This window comes from Macaca fascicularis, chromosome 9 (genome assembly GCF_037993035.2).
Source record: "Macaca fascicularis isolate 582-1 chromosome 9, T2T-MFA8v1.1".
NCBI lineage: Eukaryota > Metazoa > Chordata > Mammalia > Primates > Cercopithecidae > Macaca > Macaca fascicularis.
In genome coordinates, this window is record NC_088383.1 from 118600137 (window position 1) to 118615124 (window position 14988).

General features: G+C 41.3%; 1 pseudogene; it reads left to right on the top strand.

Annotated features, from left to right (window-relative positions):
- Positions 1-2394: 2394 nt before the first annotated feature.
- LOC102133892 (prohibitin-2 pseudogene) lies at positions 2395-3244 on the top strand (annotated as a pseudogene).
- Positions 3245-14988: the final 11744 nt, after the last annotated feature.

Genomic DNA, 14988 nt, shown 5'->3' on the forward strand with positions numbered 1-14988 from the left:
GATCTCACAACCATAGATTTGGCATCAGGTGTGCCCACATTGAAATCTAGAATCTAGAACTCTAGACACCCAAGTGTCCTTCTCAACTCCAGCTTTCTGCTAGATTACTTAGTCTTTATCACTTGACATTAGCCTTTTTGCTTGCTTGCCCTGAACCAAGGTTACCTATTGATACTACAGCCAGATCCTGAAGTGACCTTCTTGGATATGCCCTCAGAATTCTCCTCCGAATATTGTTCTAGTACTTACCAACTAATCACTGGCATCTTGTTATAAGTGGACCAATTACATGGAGCCATACCCCTCTGCCCACCGAAATTAGGGTGCTCTGCTTCCTAGTCTTCTGCTGCCATATTCAAATGTCTGACCATCTACTCCATTTAAAAGAAATCCTGTCTGAAATTTAACCTAAGTGGCCAAATCTTCAGGCCCAAATAATTAGAATGCCAGCAGTTCATTGAGTTGGACACAGTAGAGTAGAATACTAGCTGTGTAAAAGACACAGCCTTCAGCCTGGTCAATTTCTTTGTATGAAATAAAGCCTCTTCCCTTCCGCCATGAATCAGCACATGAGCCTCCAGCATGCATTGTGCTGAGCCCTAGATAGAAAGCAAATTAATAAAAGATGTTAAATATTCCTTTTGGTTGTAAATAGGTCTTTGATGGTTGTAAATAGGTCTTTTGATGGTTGGAAGACTGGGGAGATTGGCAACTGTAAAATTCAACATGTGGGGTTAACAGCTTCTCAGAATAAAAGTCAACCCCTGGGTTTTTTTGTTGGTTTGCTTTCCTCCATTTTGTCTGTGCCCTAAGCAGTGAAAATCTGAAATGTCACAATTTTACTCTGGAATTTTGAAAGCTGCAAGTACTCCAACTAAAACATACCCAGGTTTAAATATTTTCTTTTTATTTTCCTCCTGTTTTCATAGAAGTTGAATAGAATTAGAAGACAAATTAGTCATCAAAACAAACTCAAATCACGCCTGTAATCCCAGCAGTTTGGGAGGCCGAGGCGGGCAGATCGTGAGGTCAGGAGATCAAGACCATCCTGGCTAACATGGTGAAAACCCGTCTCTACTAAAAATACAAAAAAATTAGCTGGGCATGGTGGCAGGTGCCTGTAATCCTAGCTACTCAGGAGGCTGAGACAGGAGAATGGCATCAACCCAGGAGGAGGAGCTTGCAGTGAGCCAAGATTGCGCTACTGCACTCCAGCCTGGGCAACAGAGTGAGACTCTGTCTCAAAAAAAAAAAAAAAAAGACACATTACAAAGTCTTTTAAAGCAATCCCTCTGTTGTCCATTGACTCTTGGGGAAAGAAGTACTCTAGTTTTTTTCTGCAACACTGGGCATGTAGTTTAGCAAGATCATTTACAAGTCAGTCATTCAGTCTCTCTCTCTCTCTCTCTCTCTCTCTCTCTCTCTCTCTCTCTCTCTCCCCCTTTCTCTCCCTCTCTCTCTCTTCCTCTCCCTCTCTCTCCCTCTCCCTCTCTCCCTCTCCCTGTCTTCTCTTTCCCTCCCCATCCACCACCTTTCTTACCTTTACAAGATGAATGAGAGCTGAATTTTTAAAAATTTTCTGTGGGGTGTTGTCTAAAATCGGGACGCCAGTTTAAAGGGGCAAAATGCTTTTTAAAGGATGACTGGAGGAAAGAATAGTTTAATTTTCTAACTTGGAAGTCATTGATACTGACTCACAGGTCACTGAGATCCTTCTCTAACAAACCATAGAACACAAGAAGTAGTTTGTTGTTTCCCAATATTGGTAGATTAGAGGCATTCAGCATGCCTCAGCCACTTGCTGAGCAAGATAGTATATAAAGATCAAGTCTGTGAGCTTTAATTCAAGAAACAAATGGTAATCTACCAGAATCTTAAAGAATAACCCAGATCCCAGAGAAGAAAACACTGACAAACAGCCCTCATGGTAGTGTCCAGCTGATAAAAGGACAGAAAAAAAAAAGAAAAAAATCCTACCTGCACGAAAATAATTACAAAAATTAGAAGTGCTAGCAGCTCCAGATGAGAAGGAACCAGAGCAAGAATTCTAGCACCATGAAAAATCTGAAAGTAGTGATACTATCAAATGATTACAATAGCTCTCCAGCAATGGTCCATAGCCAAAATGGAAACACGGAAATGACAGATAAAGAATGTAAAGCATGGATTGCAAGGAAGCTCATTGAGATCCAAGGCAAGGCTGAAAATCAATACACCATTCTCCTGCCAGAATTACTGACCTGAACCCTCACGCGAAGGGTACAATCCCTAAACTGGAGTTGGGCAGTGATGGGCTGGCACTCCCTTCTGACCTTTGGTGCAACAGCCTCAGAATCAGACATGGTCCAGAACTTGAAGGACTTAGAGGAATGGCTGCATACTGACTCCTAGGACATGGTTATGGCACTGACGCTGTTGCTAGGGGCTAGCACTGTAGCCTGTGGTGTCCAGAAATCCATGTTCACCATGGAAGGCAAACACAACCATCTTCTTCAATCATATCGGTGGCATGCAGCAGGACACTATCTTGGCCGAAGCCTTCATTTCAGGATCCCCTGGTCTTAGTAACCCATTAAGGATGACATTCTGGCCAGACCTTGAAAAATTTCCTCCCTAACAGGCTCAAAAGACCTGCAGGTGGTGAACATATCCCTGTGAGTGGTGTCTCAACCCAACATTCAGGAGTTTCCCAGCATGCACAATCACCTAGGGCTAGACAATAAAGAATGAGTGTTGCCATCCATTGTCAAAAAAGTGCTCAAGAGTGTGGTAAGTTCAATGCCTCATAGCTGATTACCCAGTGGGCCCAGGTATCCCTGTTGATTCATCCCTGGGAGCTGCCAGAGAGGGCCAAGGACTTCAGTCTTGTCTTGGATGATGTAGCCAACACAGAGATGAGCTTTAGCTGAGAGTACACAGCTACTGCAGAGGCCAAACAAGTGGTCCAGGAGGAGGCCTAGCAGGCCCAGTTCTTGGTAGAAAAAGCAAAACTAGGACACCAGCAAAAGATTGCCCAGGCCAAGTATGAAGCCGAGGCTGCTAAGATGCTTGGAGAAGCACTGAGCAAGAACCCTGGCTACATCAAAATTAACAAGATTAGGCAGCCCAGAACATCTCTAAGACAATCACATAACAGAATCATATCTGTTTCACTGATGACAATCTTGTGCCAAACCTACAGGACGAGACTTTCACCTGGGGAAGTAATGGCATTCTCATTAAGGGTAAGAAATTAGCCTGGTAACCAAGAATTTTACCCCCAAAGAGAAAGTGAATCTGCTTTTTGAGAAGCCAGTTAGGAACCCAGCACAGCCCCACCCTGCCCCAGTATCATGTGAAAGTTTCTTATACCTGCAGCTATCCTCCCAACTCCTCCTGAATAAAGAAAGGCTAAACACCAGCCCTTTTTCTATGGAATTACTTTTCTCCTCCCTTTGTTGGCCAGGGGTGTTGTGACAGTGTGTGATTTCTCAATGATTTCCTACAGTGTTGGTTCCTCCCTCAAGAATGGGAGGAGATAACCACTCACCTAAAAATTCTCAATAAATGTTTATTACTTAAATAAAAACAACACAAACAAACTTCTAAAGCAATCCAGGAAATAGATAAACATCTTAAAAGAGAATCAATCTGGAATTGGAAAAACTCACTTAAGGAATGTCAAAATACAACTGAAAGCTTTATCAATGGACTGGACCAAGCAGAAGAAAGAATTTCAGAGCTCGAAGACTGGTCTTTTTAACCCAATCTAACATAAATAAAGAAAAACTGATGTTAAAAATGAGCAAAGTCTTTGAGAAATATGGTATTATGTAAAGTGACCAAACCTATGAATAATTGGCATTCCTGAGAAAGAAAGAGTAAAAGTAAACAACCTAGAAAATGTATTTGAGAAATTAATTTAAGAAAACTTCCCTAATCGAGATCTGCTGGCAAGATGGCTGAATAGGAATAGCTCCAGTCTGCAGCTCCCAGCAAGACTAACACAGAAGGCAGGTGATTTCTGCATTTCCAACTAAGGTAGCCTGTTCATCTCATTGGGACTGGTTAGGCAGTGGGTGCAGCCCACAGAGGGTGAGCAGAAGCAGGGTGGGGCATTGCCTCAGTGGGGAAGTACAGGGAGCAGGGTGGGGGGGCCTCCCTTTCCCAGCCAAGGGAAGTCATGAGGGACTGTGCTATCCAACCCAGATAATATGCTTTTCCTATGGTTTTTGCAATTCGCATACCAGGAGATTCCCTCACGTGTCTACATCACCAGGGCTCTGGGTTTCAAGCACAAAACTGGGTGGCTGTTTGGGCAGACACCAAGCTAGGTGCAGGAGGCAGGAGGTTTTTCTGTACCTCAGTGGCACCTGGAACCCCAGTGAGACGGAACCGTTTACTCTCCTGGAAAGGGGGTTGAAGCCAGAAAGCCAAGTGGTCTCACTCAGCAGGTCCCGCTCTCACAGAGCTCAGCAAGCTAGCAACCACTGGCTCGAAATTCTCGCTGCCAGCCCAGCAGTCTGAAGTCGACCTAGGATGCTTGAGCTTGGTCGGGGGAGGGGTGTCCACACTTACTGGGGCTTGAGTAGGCGGTTTTCTCCTGACAGTACTAAAAAGGCCTCAAAGTTCAGAATGGGCAGAACTCAACACAGTGCAGCAAAGCAGCTGTGGCCAGACTGCCTCTCTAGATTCCTCTTCACTGGGCAGGACATCTCTGAAAGAAAAGCAGCAGCCCCAGCCAGGGGCTTATAGATAAAACTCCCACCTCACCGCGACAGAGCACCTGGGGAAGGGGGCAGCTGTGAGTGCAGCTTCGGCGTCTTAAACGCTCCTGCCTGCCAGCTCTGAAGAGAGCAGTGGATCCTGACAAGGAGGGTACTACCAGGACAGCACTCCAGCTCTGCTGAAGGACAGACTGCCTCCTCAAGTGGGTCCCTGACCGCTGTGCCTCCTGGCTGGGAGAGACCTCCTGAAAGGGGTTGACAGAAACCTCATACAGGAGAGCTCTGGCTGGCATCAGGCTGGTGCCCCTCTGGGATAAAGCTTCCAGAGGAAAACAGGCAGCAATCTTTGCTGTTCTACAGCCTCCACTAGTACCCAGACAAATAGGGTCTGGAGCGGACCTCCAGCAAACTACAGCAGACCTGCAGAAGAGGTGTCTGACTGTTAGAAGAAAAACTAACACAGAAAGCAATAATATCAATAAAAAGGACCCACACGCAGAAACCTCATCCAAAGGTCATCAACCTCAAAGATCAGAGGTAGATAAATCCACTAATATGAGGGAAAAACCAGTACAAAAAGGCTGAAAATTCCAAAAAACAGAAGGCGTCTTCTCCAAATGATCACCAACTCCACTCTGGCAAGGGCATAAAAATGGAAAGAGAATGAGTTTGATGAATTGACAGAAGTGGAGGCGGGTATAACAAACTCCTCTGAGCTAAAGGAGCATGTTCTAACCCAATGCAAGGAAGCTAAGAACCTTGACAAAAGGTTACAGGAACTGCTAACAGGAATAACCCGTTTAGAGAAGAACATAAATGACCTGATGGAGCTGAAAAACACAGCACGATAACTTTGTGAAGCAAACACAAGTATCAATAGCTGAATCAACCAAGTGGAAGGAAGGATACCAGAGATTAAAGATCAACTTACTGAAATGAAGCAGGAAGACAAGATTAGAGAAAAAAGATGGAAAAGGAATGAACAAAGCCTCCAAGAAATAGAGGACTTTTCTTGCGAAAATACCAAACCAAAGATTGATTGAGGTCCCTGAAAGTGACCGGGAGAATGGAACCAAGTTGGAAAACACGCTTTAGGATATATCCAGGAGAACTTCCCCAGCCTAGCAAGACAGGCCAACATTCAAATTCAGGAAATACAGAGAACACCACTAAGACACTCCTCGAGAAGAGCAATCCCAAGACACACAATTGTCAGAATCTCCAAGGTCAAAATGAAGAAAAAAAATGTTAAGAGCAGTCAGAGAGAAACATCAGGTTACCTACAAAGGGAAGCCCATCAGACTAACAGCGGATCTCTCTGCAGAAACCCTGCAAGCCAGAAGACAGTGGAGGCCAATATTCAACTTTTTTTTTTTTTTTTTTTTTTACTTTTTTATACTTTAAGTTCTGGAATACACGTGTAGAACATGCAGCTTTGTTACATAGGTATACATGTGCCATGGTGGTTTGCTGCACCCATCAACCTGTCATCAACATTAGTTATTTCTCCTAATGCTGTCCCTCCCTTTGCCCCCCACCCCCTGACAGACCCCAGTGGGTGATGTTCCCCTCCCTGTGCCCATATGTTCTCATTGTTCAACTCCCACTTATGAGTGAGAACATGCAGCGTTTGGTTTTCTGTTCTTGTGTTAGTTTGCTGAGAATGATGGTTTCCAGCTTCATCCATGTCCCTGCAAAGGACATGAATTCATCATTTTTTATGGCTGCATAGTATTCCATGGTGTATACATGCCACATTTTCTTTATCCAGTCTATCATTAATGGACATTTGGGTTGATTCCAAGTCTTTGCTATTGTGAATAGTGCTGCAGTAAACATACGTGTTCGTGTGTCTTTATAGCAGAATAATTTCTAATCCTTTGAGTATATACCCAATAATGGGATTGCTGGGTCAAATGGTATTTCTAGTTCTAGATCCTTGAGGAATTGCCATGCTGTCTTTCACAATGGTTGACCTAATTTACACTCCCACCAAGTGTAAAAGTGTTCCTATTTTTCCACATCCTCCAGCATCTGTTGTATCCTGACCTTTTAATGATCACCATTCTAACTGGTGTGAGATGGTATTATGGTTTTGATTTGCATTTCTCTAATGACCAATGATGATAAGCTTTTTCTCGTATGTTTGTTGGTCGCATAAATGTCTTTTTTTTTTTTTTTTTTTTTTGAGAAGTGTCAGTTCATATCCTTCACCCACCTTTTGATGGAGTTGTTTGTTTCTTTCTTGTAAATTTTAGTTCCTTGTAGATTCTGGATATTAGCACTTTGTCAGATAGATAAATTGCAAAATTTTTCTCCCATTCTGTAGGTTGCCTGTTCATTCTGATGATCAGGGCACTTTTTGAACTTTATATACATTTATGTCTAAATAGAAAAGGGAAAAAACACAATAATGTTTGATATTAAGGAACATACAACAATGAATCTTGTGATAATAGTTGGTTTATTTACAGTAAGAATATTCATAAACATATTTGCTTTATGAAAATCTCTCGGGGAGACTGAGGCGGGCAGATCACCTGAGGTTGGGAGTTCTAGACCAGCCTGATCAACATGGAGAAACCAGGTCTCTACTAAAAATACGAAATTAGCCAGGCATAGCAGCACATGCCTATAATCCCAGCTACTTGGGAGGCTGAGGCAGGAGCACTGCTTGAACCCAGGAGGCAGAGGTTGCAGCGAGCCAAGATCGTGCAATTGCACTCCAGCCTGGGCAACAAGAGCAAAACTCAATCTCAAAAAAAAAAAAAAAAAAAAAAAAAAAAAAAAAAAAAAAAACTTCTCTCCAGTTTTACTGTGATCCATGCTTTGGTTTCCTCTGAACATATATTTTATTTTTATTTAGTAACTAGAACTTTTATTTCCGTCTTCACTTTGGTTTAATTTCCCTCTTCACTTTGACTGCCAGGCAACCATAAGTCCAATATGCAGTCAATCCAAGTATCTGTGTAGTATTTTTCATGTATATTTTAAGCTAATGTCAATCTTACCACAGGCTTTAGTTCATTTATTTCCAACCTTACATATCCCCTCCATCAATTTCCTCACTTATTATTTTTGACAATCAAAACTGCAGACACCAAGACTTGTAGACTTGGCTTCAGATGATGCAATTAATAACCTCTTAAATATTTTTAAAAACTATAATTATTTATTACTTCTTCTATGGAGTCTATTGAGTTTGTTTCCGTAGATAATTATTCTTTTGTTTAATGTTGGTGCTTCTCATTTCTGACTGTAGCTTTCCTAGATGTTTGGTGATTCCTAATTGTTGTCTGATCTCTTCCAGAACAGTTCTCTTTTGCACATTTGTCCTTCGTGTGTGTGTGTGTGTGTGTGTGTGTCTGTGTGTAAGGCTGAATATGTAAAGTGGAGGGGTGGGGAGCAGCTAGATCTGACTTCATCTGATTTCTAATCTTCAGAAATTCTTTCATTTTCAATCCACTACTGGAAGTTCTTTTATTAGACAGCATCACTGTTGAAATTTTTTGAAAAATATTTTCCTTCAGTTTTTATTTCATGGAATTTAGGATGAGAAGGAAAGTAGGCTCATGGGCTCAGCCTGCCATCTTCAGATCACTTGAGGGTATAAAAGGAGCTCAGCAACGGGGAGAAATATGAGCTGACAGCTGGAAATAAGCCCAGCAGAGTCACTAGAATTCAATGGCCAAGCTCTAGGGTTATATACTGCAGAATCAGAAGCAAGGAGGCCTCTAGCTGCCATCTTTTATTCTTGCATATGTGCACCTAATCCCAGCTGTTCGGCTCAAAACTCCTGAGTGCTGGCCCTAGAGCTCCTCTCAGTCTCTTTTCATTCCAATAGGATGAAAGAGATTATCATGAACTGGGAAAAACTTGCCAAACTAGAATCATAAGTGTGCAACAGTGAAAAAATAATTGCTAGCAGAAAGAAAATGGTTCATAGAACATCTATAGCAAATAATTAAAAGCTTGGTTCTCCTTAAAGAAGTTAGAGGTCAACAATATTTCTGGTATCAAAGAGGGGAATATGTGTACAAACCAAAGAATGGTGATGTACTTTAACAATGCTCTAGGTCAGGCATCTCTAGCAGTGAACACTACTATTACAGGCCATGCTGAGACAAAGCAGCTGAGACAAATGCTGCCCAGCATCTTAAACCAGCTTGGTACAGACAATCTGACTAGTTAAGGGAGACTGACAAGTTATTCTGTTCAAATAATCTAGGGGATGGAAAAGCATTTGCTACTGGAGATAATAATGAGGATGAAGTCCCAGATCTTGGGGAGGATTTTGATGAGGCTTCCAAGAATAAGGCAACTTTTGAAGAAGATAAAACTTGAAGAAGTTACTGGGACCTGCTATTTTATATTATCACTGCTTTTTAAATTTTTCACTTATGTGTCTGATAAAATCTAGATTTTTAGTATTTTTAAGCCTAAGCCTCTTGGACACTGCAGCTCTTTCCAGGTTTTGCTTATACATTATTCATTTTTTGCAGCTAATTAAACTGAATAGATGGTAACAAAATTTGAACCAAAGGTTTAAAAAGTTTTCTGACTGGGCACGATGGCTCATGCCTATTATCCCAGCACTTTGGAAGGCCAAGGCAGGAGGATCACTTGAGCCAAGGAATTCAGGACCAGCCTGGGCAACACTGCAAGACTCTGTCTCTACAAAAAAAAAAAAAAAAAAAAAAAAAAAAGGTCATTGGAAGCTGGACATGGTGGCAGGTGCCTCTAGTCCCTACAAAAAAAAAAAAAAAAAAAAGGTCATTGGAAGCTGGACATGGTGGCAGGTGCCTCTAGTCCCTACAAAAAAAAAAAAAAAAAAAAAAAGGTCATTGGAAGCTGGACATGGTGGCAGGTGCCTCTAGTCCCAGCTACTTAGGAGACTGAGATGAGAGGATCATTTGAGCCCAGGGGGTGAAGACTGCACTAAGCCATAACCACACCACTGTACTCCAGCCTGGGCAATAGAGCAAGACCCTGTTTCAAAAATAAATAAATAAATAAATAAATAAATAAATAAATAAATAAATAAATAAAATAAAATAAAATAAAACAAAATAGAAAGTTCTCTGCCTCATTAAAAAACACTGAAATGCAAAGTCCTGGGTAGCAGGTGAAGTTAGCAAGCAATACAAGCTCCTTGTCTGGAAATAGATTTGATAACCTGTATCTGTCTCCTGTCATTGTAGTGCAGGTTATGGAGGGGTCAGTCATTTGTAAACAACCAGAGATGTGGCAGACAAGAGCCACCTCATCCTGTCGCCCCCTTCAGACTCCAGAAAACTTTATATCTGTCATCTATCATCTTCCTCCCACTGATTGGGACTCTCTAATTAGCTATGCTCTCTATTGCTGATGTCAAGTATAAACCTCTTTGAGGGCAAACAGACAGCCATGTGGTGACTGAGTTCCACGTGGGGGAAAATTAATGCTTTTTTTACTTTTTCAGGCTGAGGATGAAAAGCTTTGTCAGTTATTTCTGGCAATGGCATGGGGGTAGCATTAAGGAAGGATTTGTCAGTATTCTTGACGAAGACATTTTTGAAGAGAAGGACTAGGAATTTGAGAGCTTTAGTTCTAGTCAAAATAAAAATTGTGTGATAAACTTAATATTCATACCTTAGTGAACTAGGAATGATTTAACAAAATATTCTATGTACTTTTTATTTTATTTATATATTAGAGTGCAGGGGCGCAATCTGGCTCACTGTAATCTCCACCTCCTGGGTTCAAGCGATTCTCCTTCCTCAGCCTCCCAAGCAGCTGAGACTACAGGTGCATGTCACCATGCCCAGCTAATTTTTGTATTTTTAGTAGAGACAGGGTTTCACCATGTTGGCCAGCATGGTTTCGATCTGCAGACCTCATGATTCGCCCGCCTCAGCCTCCCAAAGAGCTGGGATTATAGGCGTGAGTCACCACGTCCAGCCTCTTTGTACTTTTTTTTTTAATTTTACTTAAGTTCTGGGGTATATGTGCAGAATGTGTAGGTTTATTACATAGGTATACATGTGCCATGGTGGTTTGCTGCACCCATCAACCCGTCAACTGCATTAGGTATTTCTCCAAATGCTATCCCTCCCCTATCCCCCACCCTGGACAGACCCCAGTGTGTGATGTTCCCCACTCTATGTCCATGTGTTCTCATTGTTCAACTCCCACTTACGAGTGAGAACATGCAGTGTTTGGTTTTCTGTTCTTGCGATAGTTTGCTAAGAATGATGGTTTCCAGCTGCATCTATGCCCCTACAAAGGGCATGAACTCATCCTTTTTTATGGCTGCTTTAAATGTGTCCCAGAGATTCTGGTATGTTGAGTCTTCATTCTCACTGGTTTCAAAGAACATCTTTATTTCTGCATTCATTTCTTTATTTACCCAGTAGTCATTCAGGAGCAGGTTGTTAAGTTTCCATGTAGTTGTGCGGTTTTCAGTGAGTTTCTTAATCCTGAGTTCTACTTTGATTGTCCTGTGGTCTGACAGACCGTTTATTATTACTTCTGTTTCTTTGCATTTGCTGAGCAGTGTTTTACTACAAATTGTATGGTCAATTTTAGAGTAAGTGTGATGAGGTGCTGAGAAGAATCTATTGAGAAGAATCTATTGATTTGGGGTGGAGAGTTCTGTAGATGTCTATTAGGTCCACCTTTTCCAGAGCTGAGTTTAAGTCCTGAATATTCTTGTTAATTTTCTGTCTTGTCGATCTGTCTAATATTGACAGTGGGACGTTAAAGTATCCCACTGTTATTGTGTGGGAGTATAAGTCTCTTTGTAGGTCTCTAAGAACTTGCTTTATAAATCTGGGTACTCCTGTATTGGGTGCATATACATTTAGGATAGTTAGCTCTTCTTGCTGCATTGATCCTTTTACCATTATGTAATGGCCTTCTTTGTCTCTTTTGATCTTTGTTGGTTTAAAGTCTGTTTTATCAGAGATTAGGATCGCAACTCCTGCTTTTTTTTATTTCCATTTGCTTGGTTAATATTCCTCCATCCCTTTATTTTGAGCCTATGTGTGTCTTTGCACATGAGATGGGTCTCCTGAATCGGCACACTAATGGGTCTTGACTCTATCCAATTTGCCAGTCTGTGTCTTTTAATTGGGGCATTTAGCCCATTTACATTTAAGGTTAATATTGTTATGTGTGAATTTAATCCTGCCATTGTGATGTTAGCTAGTTGTTTTGCCCATTAGTTGATGCAGTTTCTTCATAGAGTCAATGTTCTTTACAATTTGGTATGTTTTTGCAGTGGCTGGTACCAGTTGTTGCTTTCCACATTTCGTGCTTCCTTCAGGAGCTCTTGTAAGGCAGGCGTGGTGGTGACAAAAATCTCTCAGCATTTGCTTGTCTGTAAAGGATTTTATTTCTCCTTTGCTTATGAAGCTTAGTTTGGCTGGATATGAAATTCTGGCTTGAAAATTCTTTTCTTTCAGAATGTTGACTATTGGCCTCCACTCTCTTCTGGCTTGTAGGGTTTCTGCTGAGAGATCAGCTGTTAGTCTGATGGGCTTCCCTTTGTGGGTAACCTAACTTTTCTCTCTGGCTTCCCTTAACATTTTTTCCTTCATTTCAACCTTGGTGAATCTAATGATTGTGTGTCTTGGGTTGCTCTTCTCGAGGAGTATCTTTGTGGTGTTCTCGGTATTTCCTGAATTTGAATATTGGCCTGTCTTGCTAGGTTGAGGAAGTTCTCCTGGATAATATCCTGAAGAGTGTTTTCCAACTTGGTTCCATTCTCCTCATCAATTTCAGGTACCCCAATCAAACATACGTTTGGTCTTTTCACAAGAAAATTCCCCTATTTCTTGGAGGCTTTGTTCGCTCCTTTTTACTCTTTTGCTCTAATGTTATCTTCTCACTTTATTTCACTGAGTTCATCTTCAATCACTGATTTCCTTTTTTCACTTGATCTATTCGGCTATTGATACTTGTGTATGCTTCACAAAGTTCTCGTGCTGTGTTTTTCAGATCCATCAGGTCATTTATGTTCTTCTCTAAACGGGTTAGTCTAGTTAGCAATTTGTACCACCTTTTTACAAGGTTCTTAGCTTCCTTGCATTGGGTTAGAACATGCTCCTTTAGCTCAGAGTTTATTATTATGCATCTTCTGAAGCCTACTTCTGTCAATTCATGAAACTCATTTTCCATCCAGTTTTTTTCCCTTTCTGGCAAGGAGTTGTGATCCTTTGGAAGAGAAGAGGCTTCCTGGCTTTTGCAATTTTCAGACTGTTTGCACTGGTTGGCTACTCCCCATCTTTGTGGATTTATCTACCTTTGGTCTTTGATGTTGATGACCTTTGGATGTGGTCTTTGAATGGACGTGCTATTCCTTTCTACAGTCAGGCACCTCTGCTGCAGGTCTGCTGGAGTTTGCTGGAGGTCCACTCCAGACCCTGTTTGAACAGGCTACCTCAGTTGGAAATGCAGAAATCACCTGCCTTCTGCGTTGATCTTGCTGGGAGCTGCAGACCGGAGCTGTTTCTATTTGGCCATCTTGATCCAGATGTCCTCTATGTACTTTTAATGGCAAAACACTCTATTACTTTTACTGGCCAAAACAGCAATTACTTTTGCACCAACCTACTATATCCTAGTTCATAATCCTTGGCATATATTGAATACTTAATAACTGTTAGCTGTAATTATTTCTTTTATTATGTGCTTGGTCATCTATTTTGAATATTACAATGGATTTCTGTCATACCTCTAAATGCATGGAGTATTCTGGGGTACAGATTTAAAAAGAAATTGTTTCTATATTATAGTCTTTTTATAGACTGTAGTGGGGTGGCAGTGATTTTATAAAATACAAAATAGCTGCAGCTACCCTGGAAATTTTAGGCTAGAAATAAAATTATTTCTTTCAAATGCTTCTTAGCTCCAAATTCTGTGAGGAAGATTTAAAGGGGAGACGATTCTGAAGCCATACACTTAGTCATCCATGGACATAATATGATTTCCCTACCAAGCCCTTTGCAACTTCAGAGGTTTCCATGCTTGTTAGAAAGCAATTCCATTCTGGCAAATGGAAGTTAATGAGTTTGAAAACATCTTCCAGCAAGAGAGCAGACAGGAACCATCCCCTGACAGCTTCTAGAGAAATTTGAATTTTGTCAATTTGCTGACACAATGAAGATTGATGATGTTTTGTTTATATTTTTAAGGCCTTGCCACAAAACTTCTGCTTTTTTTAAAATTCTTCACACCCCCTCCATTTCTATTCACTTGATGTTAACAAGGATCAAGGCGCTAAGTAAAAAAGATCACTTTTTAAATCAAAACTACTTCCTCAAATGCCTAAAATCAGATACATTACCTGATTAATTGTTTTGGTGGTTCCCAAGGTACAATTAAAAACTATTCTGGCAAATTTCAAAGAAAATCTTCCTTATTTTATCTAAAATGTCTTTGAAATTATATTTTCACTGTCATTATTATAGTATTCCTTTGTAGAAATGTATAACAGATTTTTTTTAAAGACAAGGGCAGACGGAAGTATGGAGGCTATGTAATTAGCCCTAGTAGTTGATGTAGAATTTTTTCTTTATTTCTTCAAGCTTCATACTGATCTTCTCTGTTTACTTGGGCCTGCTAATCTGCACATGTCTGCATCAAGCCCTCCAAGATACAAACAGCAGAGTCCAGGATCCTGGGAATATGAAGGATGCTTTCCTAAGAGAAGGGAAAGCCTATAAGGACATTTCTTTAAATCCACACCAAGCCAAAGACCAAGAATACTGGTTTCTTAACATTTCTGAGACTCTAATACAAGATCTCAATCTCATCAGTTACTGTATTTATTCTTGACACAAATAGAAAAACAGCTCACATGATTAAGCCAAAGGCTGACCATCTCTGGCTGAATCAGGAGCACAGGTTGTAAGGAACAGGGGAATCCAGGCCAATTATTATATGTGATCTCTCTCAGGGATGCTTTCTGGGAAGGCATTTTTTGTCCCAGCTGGCTTCCAGGCTTCACCTGCAGGTCTGTTGGAGTTTCCTGGAGGTCCACTCCAGACCCTGTTTGCTTGGGTATCAGCAGCAGAGCCTGCAGAACAGTAAATATTGCTGCCTGATACTTCCTCTGGAAGCTTTGTTTCAGAGGTGCACCCGCCTTTATGAGGTGTCTGCCGGCCCCTACTGGGAGGTGTCTCCCAGTTAGGCTACACGGGGGTCAGGGACCTACTTGAGGAGTCAGTCTATCCGTTCTCAGAGCTCAAACACCATGCTGGGAGAACCACTGCTTTCTTCAGAGCTGTCAGACAGGGAC